This window comes from Nannospalax galili, unplaced genomic scaffold (genome assembly GCF_000622305.1).
Source record: "Nannospalax galili isolate Female #2095 unplaced genomic scaffold, S.galili_v1.0 scaffold648, whole genome shotgun sequence".
NCBI lineage: Eukaryota > Metazoa > Chordata > Mammalia > Rodentia > Spalacidae > Nannospalax > Nannospalax galili.
In genome coordinates, this window is record NW_008360311.1 from 5,333,123 (window position 1) to 5,340,861 (window position 7,739).

Sequence of the window (7,739 nt, forward strand, 5' to 3'; positions counted from 1 at the left end):
AATTCCAGCATTTGGGAGGCAGAGGCAGGCAGATTTCTATGAGTTCAAGGCCAACCTGTTCTACATGTAAGTTCCAGGACAGCTGGGGCTACAGGGAGATCCTGTCTCAAAAAAAAAAACAAAAACAAAACAAAACAAAAAAAAACCAATAAAAGTGCCATGGTGGCACATGCCTATCATCAGAAGTTCAAGTTCAGGGCCCATCCTGGGATACATAAAATCCTGTCTGAAAAAAAAGAAGGGAGGAGGAGGAGGAGGAGGGGGAGGGGGAGGACGACAACACAGATTGTTCAGAGACACTGAGTTGAGACTACCCAGAGCACTGTGACCCAGGAGTAAGAGGCAATGAAGACTATCCAAGACGTTCCATTCCAGTGGGGAAACAGCTGTTTGTTTGATTTCATTTATGGTGGCAAAGATAAATTGAAAGTGATTTTGGAGGGAAGTAAATGATTTAAGGAAAGCCAGCATCTACCACCTTTCCTTAAAGAATAGTCGTTATTATGTAGTACTGAACACAGATTGCCTGTAATAACTTAGCCAGTTGCACTCCTGTCTTTATTAGGAATTGTTGTAAAGTAGACAGGGCTGAAGGTCACAGAATCATATGGCTTCCACAGTAAATCAGCAGCCTGTCACTGCCTGAGGAAGCTACTGCTCCTGTTGAGGAAACACCACCCGGAAAGCAGAAGGGGTCTCGTGGCATGATTAGCAATTTGTCATTTTGACTTTCCTCTTCCACTGCCTCACAGGTTACAGGGTCACTTTTTAAAGAATCACACGTGATTTATATGGAAATAATTATTCAGCTTTGGGGGAATTTTCCCTCTTTGCTCTTTTCCTTGCTTGGCTCTTAGAAATTCGAATGGTGCTAAAGTAAATATTTCTTTTTTAAATGCAGTTTAAAAGTCCTTAGCACATGTGCGTTTGCACTTTCAGTGTCCGCCAGCACCCGATGACTCAGTCCTCATAGGAAAAAGACCTGCAAAACAGGCTTCTGTGTCTCGCTGCTCTGTTGCCTGTTCTTTGGGAAAGGAGGTTGGCAGAGAGTGTCTTGGGTTCATGGTCTGACATCGCAGAAGGCTGAGACATTCTCTTCAGCACTAGGATCTGTGTGATCTCTCCTGAGCCTTGGTAGTGTTTAAAATGGTAGAATAGGTAAGATAATTGTAGGGAAAGTAGTCACTGTTTTCCCTGTGTAGATTGATACTTGAAGATCTGCTGAAGAGTCCCAGAACTAAGTAAATTGATGCTAGCAAAACTTAAAACAGGAACTTTGGGAATTTCACCCCAGAAGCCTTTTTTTAGAAACAGCAGAGTGAAAAATCCAATTAGAAAGAACTTACATGTGCGTATCTTTCCTGAAATAACAGCTTTTGATGTTTAACTTATATCAAAATATTGGTACCTTTCACATTTTAAACAGTAGACATGAATTGTCTGTGAAATGAGTTCAATACATTTAGGATATTCCTATGATGTTTATAATAATAGATTTAAAAACATACGCTAGGAACTTCTAATAGAAAGTTCTTTGCACGGTTAGCTTCAATAAACAGTACTAGGGTGTTTTGGAATGCCAGACAAAATAATTTCAAGTGAAAGAATTGTTAGTATGGTCTCTTTTGGTTTTGTTTTTAAATAGCCTCTTGCTGTGTTGCTCTGACTGGTCTGGAACTGTGTAGCTCAGACTGCAGCGATCCTCCTGCCTCACTGTCAGGAGTGCTGAGATTGCGGGTGTGTGCTGCAGTCTTTGGAAGTATCTGCTGTACTCCCCTGTGGTTGATGGCATCAGAGAACAGCCTTTGCAGTCACAGGTTCAGGGCTCTGAGTGCTGTGATCACAGCACAGATTCCTGAGTCAGAGTGCTCGAGTTCCAGCCCATGCGAGGCACCTTCACACTCCTATGATCTTTTTTTTTTTTATTAAATATTTTATTATTTTCATGTTATGTGTATGAGTGTATTGCCTACATGTATGTGAGTGCACCCATGTCGTGCAATGCCGTGGAGGTCACAAGAGGGCTTCGGATTCCCCTGGAACTGGAGTTAAGGACGGTTCGTCACCGCCATGTGGGTGCTGGGAATGGAACCCGGGTCCTCCGCAAGAGCAGTCAGTGCTCTGAGCCATCTCTCCAGACCCTCACTCCTATGATCTTAAACAAGTTATTTAATTTCTCTGAGCCTCCATTTACTCATTTATAAAAGAAGTGAAGGATCGCTATCTGTGGAGTTACTGTGAGTTAATGAACTAAGCTGCATTAAACCCTCAGGCTGATTAATACCTGGCTTACAGTGAGATGAATATTAGATGTGTTTCTGTTAGTATTAGCAGGACAGTGTTGAGGATTCATGACTTGTAATTTGATGAAGGATGTGTTTGAATTATGGGACTGCTGATGTGGGGGTGAGGCATCTGCTGGTGACGTAGAGGAAAAGGCTTCAAAATATTGTACTGTTTTTACATGCCTGTAAGTGTATTGTGTCATGCAGTGCCCACAGGCATCGGATCCCCTGGAACTGGAGTTAGGGATGGTTACTAGCTGCCATGTGGGTGCTGGGAATCGAACCTGGGTCCTCTGCAAGAGCAGCCAGTACTCTTGACCACCGAGCTAGCTCTCCAGCCCCAGAAAAGGCTTTTAAAAGTAGTGGAATACAAAGTGGCCAAAATTAATTATATATAAGGATGAGATTGTCAAAGAAAAATTTAAACGTAGTGGACTAGTACATAATAGGCAGTCAGTTGCTGTTTATTATACAAATAATTGAATTAATGAGTGAATAAAAATAAATAATGCCATAGTATTGAAATCATTCAAATATTTAAATTGCATCTTAGCTACATTTTGTAGGAACAGTTATTTACAATAGCATCAAATCTTTGTGGCTTTTGGCCCACAAGGACATAGACAAACCCTGTCCCGCCAAGTATGAAAGTTGAACAGAATTGGCGAAACCAACTCTTTACCTGCTCTGGAAGTTGATCAAAGGATACAGCAATCTGAGCTGTGTTTCTGCCTGGAAGGTGAACTTGAGGGAAGATGGTGGGTCTGTGGTACTCCTGACAGTCTGCTCCTGTCCTCCCCTCACTACATGGTCCTGGCAGGGGTGGGGTGGGAGGGGTGGATAGACCATGAAGACCAACCCTGAGCATCAGGAATGTGTGGGTGTAGACACAGGAAGGGACTCAGTGCAAAGGAGGAGCTAGCATAGACTGGTTGGTAGTGTAAACCTTGAATGCATTTTCCTAGCTGTTGGCAAAGGCAGAAGCTTGACTGGCTAAAGTATTTGAACAAAACTGTTACTCAGTTACTGATTGACAGCTAGGCTATAGAGACTTGGAACAATCCCAGCTTAAAAGTAAAAAGTTGGGGCTGGAGAGATGACTCAGAGGTAAGAGCACTGACTGCTCTTGCAGAGGACCCGGGTTCGATTCCCAGGACCCACATGGCGGCTACGAACCATCCTTAAATACACATAAAATAAAAATAATAAAATATTAAAAAAAGTCAAGGCCAGGCATGGCGGCTCACACCTTTAATCCCAGCACTTGGGAGGCAGAGGCTGGTGGATCTCTGTGAGATGGAGGCCAGCCTGGTCTACATAGTGAATCCAGGCCAGCTGAGGATACAGGGAAACCCTGTTTCAAAAAAGACACACACACACACACACACACACACACACACACATATATACATGTAAGTCAAAACCAAACCAAAACAGAGATGTCAGTGTCTTTACATGACTTAGATCATGGTGCAGGGGGAGGAAGCATAGCAGATTCACAGGCTGCCAGACAAAGAAACAGGCCACCATGATTTTCATGGGCAACAATCTTATTAAGATATTCCAGCTGTAACAGAAGCCGTGCACAGAAGAGAATGGTCAGTAGAAACTTGCAGAACAAAACCAAACCAAAACAGAGATGTCAGTGTCTTTACATGACTTAGATCATGGTGCAGGGGGAGGAAGCATAGCAGATTCACAGGCTGCCAGACAAAGAAACAGGCCACCATGATTTTCATGGGCAACAATCTTATTAAGATATTCCAGCTGTAACAGAAGCCGTGCACAGAAGAGAATGGTCAGTAGAAACTTGCAGAACAACCCAGATTTGGGCTTACTCAATTACTATATTTTCAGAGAAGTAAAATAAACTGTGTTTAAAGAATTAAGGGAAAGTATTACTGAAATAGATTCTCAGTAAGAAGAAAATGAGGAAGAACCAAATAGAAGCCTTAGATGGAAAAGTTCACTAAATGAAATAAGAAAATCAGTGAAGCAACTCAGTTTCGAAGTAGAAAATGAATGAAGTGAATCAGTAGCAGTGATCCAGTCTGAAAGTGCCCACATATTTAAGAACAGTGAACAGGACCAGAACCATTTATGAGGCGATATTTTTCTTAAAAATGAAACAAAATACATAAAACAAGAGTCCCAGCAGAACAAGAAATTGGGAAAAGGAAGCAAAAATAGCTAAAGAAACAATGGCTGAAAACTCTCCCTATTTCGTGAGACATCCAAGAAGCTAGCAGACCCCACAGAGAAAGCTGGAGAACCACAATGACCATCATGGTCAGGTTGCTGAAGGCAAAAATGAGTCAAGTTTAAAGCCAGCAAGAGAAAAGCTCATCATCTAGGAGGTGGGGAGGAGCACACCTTTAATCCCAGTATTCAAGGCAGGCAGAGGCAGGGGGACCTCTGTGAGATGAGGCCAGTCTGGTCTCCATAGGGAGTTCCAAGCCATCTGGTCTACAGGGAGACCCTGTCTCAAAAAACCAAGAAAATAAGACGAAAAGAAAAACTACCACCACCACGAATAGAAGGCAGTGACACAGACACTGAGAGAGTAAAAGCCAGCACTTAAGCCACCAGGCTATAGAGTGAGACCTTGTTTTCTTTCTTTCTTTCTTTCTTTTTTTTTTTTGTTTTGTTTTGTTATTGTTTGTATATAATAATGATGAGACTGTGCTGTTGGGTTTATAACATATAGATACAATATATAAATAACTCTGTGTATATCATTTCTTCAGTATTGAATCCAAACAGCTACAAATCAAATACATATTTTTAAAATTCTAAGCTGGGTCTGGACATGATGGCTCACACCTGTAATCCCAGCATTTGGGAGGCTGAGGCAGGAGGACTGCCTTGACTTCATGGCGAGCCTGGACTACATACTGTGTTGTTTCAGGCCAGTCTGGGCCACAGTATGTATAAGGCCTAATCTGCACCTCATGCCACTTGGTTGCTGAGCCAGCCCAGGCCAGTGTGATGGTGAAGTATTTCCTGGACCAGTGTGCTCTGATGTTCCTGGGACCAAGTGTTCCCTGCCTTCTAGGAACAGTACCCAAATCTCTATAGCAGATCGGTCTTAACTGAAGACATTGGTGCACCAGAAAGTGACCCCTGACTAGAAGTGATTCCTGACCAAGACCAACAGGACGCCACTGGGCAGAGCGACTGTTTCCTGGCAACGTTGCACGCTCAGTATACATCCTGGAAGACTCTATTGTGGACCCACAGAAACCGACGATGACCACCCTCACCTGGAACATCCACCACGCCCAGCTGATGGTGGTAGAGGGATGGTGTTCACTATGTGAACACTGACCGCAGTGGCTGGATGGAAATCCACCGGGAAGCCTGGGTCTCCTCTAACTTGCTTCTTGTCTCCCGTGCTGTCCAGAAGTTTGGTCTTGTCTAGTTCAAAAGTGACTAAGACAGTGAGGGGCTCTGAGTACATTGTGGCCAAACTACAGGGTGAGGCCCCTTCCAGAACACTTGCTGAGAAGCTGAAGAGGCCAAGGAGAGAGAAAGGAGAGCTCCGGCCCCTGGAGAAGGCCAAGAACTTCGCCAGCAAGGCCACCGCCAAGCCGAGCAGCAGCGACAGTGCGCGTAGCCCACCAGCTAGTGAGGCTCAGCTCCCTCTCCATTCTCCCCACTGTACTGCGTTATTAAAACACCTTCCAGTCCTCTCTGCTGTCTGGGTGGTAGGTTGGGGCAGGTGTCTAGCTCAGCATCTGTAGTATACCAGGCTCAGTGTCTGCTCTGAGCCTGGCCTCTTGTTCCCCCACTGGGCAGCTGTGACAGGTGCAGAGCAGTGCAGTGACTCGCCTGTGGTCGTGAGCAGAGTATAGAAGTAGTAATAAATGGTAGACTGTAAGCCCCACAGGGCAGCCCCTTGGGTTATTCTCCGATGTGCCCCAAGTGTCTGGAACAATATTCAGCACATAACAGACTCAATAAACACTTGATTTGATTGCTCCCCCCCCCAATAAACCTGAGAAACAAAACAGAATCTTTGTGTACTAAATGTGAACAACTTTTTTCTTGTCATTTTTTCTCTAAACAATGTGGTACAACTATTTGCATGGTGTTTACGTTGTAGTACAGAGTGTTTGAAGAGTATGGGATGAAAAGAAGCACTTAGATTCCAAGAAAATCATGCCAGAGCTTGAACACCCATGGATCCTGCTCCAGGGACTGTCTTGAGTACCCAGGACCCATGGATACCAAGGGATGACTGTAACAAGAGTAATAGAAGCTGGGTGGACTTGGGCTGCCATGTGAGAAATTCCTGCCTGTCACTAGAATTAAGTTAGTACTGTTCTGAAGTAGATTATGATGAATTAAACTGTGAGTGTAATCTTAGAGCAGCTACTGAAAAGTACCTTAAAACATTCAAAGTGAGTATCTGCATGTGCCACACAAAAAGCAAATGCTGTCAGAGGACAACTTCAAATTCAAAGATGTAAGTAGGTCGAAAGAAAAAGGAGAGAAAGCACATAAACAGCCGCCATCAGGGCTAGAGTGGAACACTGACAGCACTGTGGGTGTTAGTGTAAGAGGCTGACTGGAGAGTGACGGTGTCGTGAGGGTGGAAGGGTCAGCATAAGAAAGGTACAGTCCTGTCTCAGAGCACGTAGGATGGCGTCTGACTGAATTAAAAGTAATAACAGACAGTTCAGTAAAACAGATGGAATCTTCTGTATCTCCTCCTTGGTAATTGGTAGAGATCAGCAAGGTCTTAGAAGCTCGAACTGACTCAGGTGGCAGACTCTACCTGGTGACTGCAGATGTGCATTCTCACCAAGCGCACAGAAAACGTTCTCTCATTGGTCATATGCTGGATTATAGATACATGTCAGTGATTAAAAAGATTGAGGTTCAGCAGTACGCTCTGACCACAGCAGAGAGAAATTAGAAATCAGCGATAGACAGCACTTGAGGTAGAAGCAGAGGATCAGAAGTTCAAGGTTATTCTTCACTCCATAGCAGCTTCAAGGCCAGCCTGGGCTACAAGACACTAGCTCAAAAATAAAATCAAACCAAAACCAGAAAGAAGTCTGCTAAATTCACAGATATTTAGAAATTAAACAAAATACTTCTATGTAAGAAATCACAAGAAAAGTTAGAGTATGGTGGCAATCGTGGCTTTAAACACTCATATCAAAAAGGAGAAAAGTCTGCCATCAAAATCTAAGCTTGCACCTTAAGAAACTGAAAATAACCGAGTGTGGTGGCTCATGCCTGTAATTCCAGTTGGCAGGTTGAGGCAGGAGGATTGCCATGAGTTCAAGGTAAACCAGGGCTACAGAGTAAGATCTTACCTCAAAAAAAGGAGGGAAGGAGGGAAGGAGGGAGGGAGGGAGGAAGGAAGGAAGGAGGGAGGGAAGGAAAGAGGGAGGGAAGGAGGGAGGCAGAGGCAGGAGGATCTCTTGAGTTCAAAGCCAGCCT

The 7,739-nt window shown here is 43.9% G+C and overlaps 1 protein-coding gene and 1 pseudogene across 5 annotated transcripts in view; both read left to right on the forward strand.

Moving 5' to 3' along the window:
• Rps6kc1 (ribosomal protein S6 kinase C1) overlaps window positions 1-7,739 on the forward strand; it is a 250,085-nt gene that overhangs the window by 185,887 nt on the left and 56,459 nt on the right. The gene's annotated exons all lie outside the window — the stretch shown is intronic.
• LOC115068696 lies at window positions 5,274-6,376 on the forward strand (annotated as a pseudogene).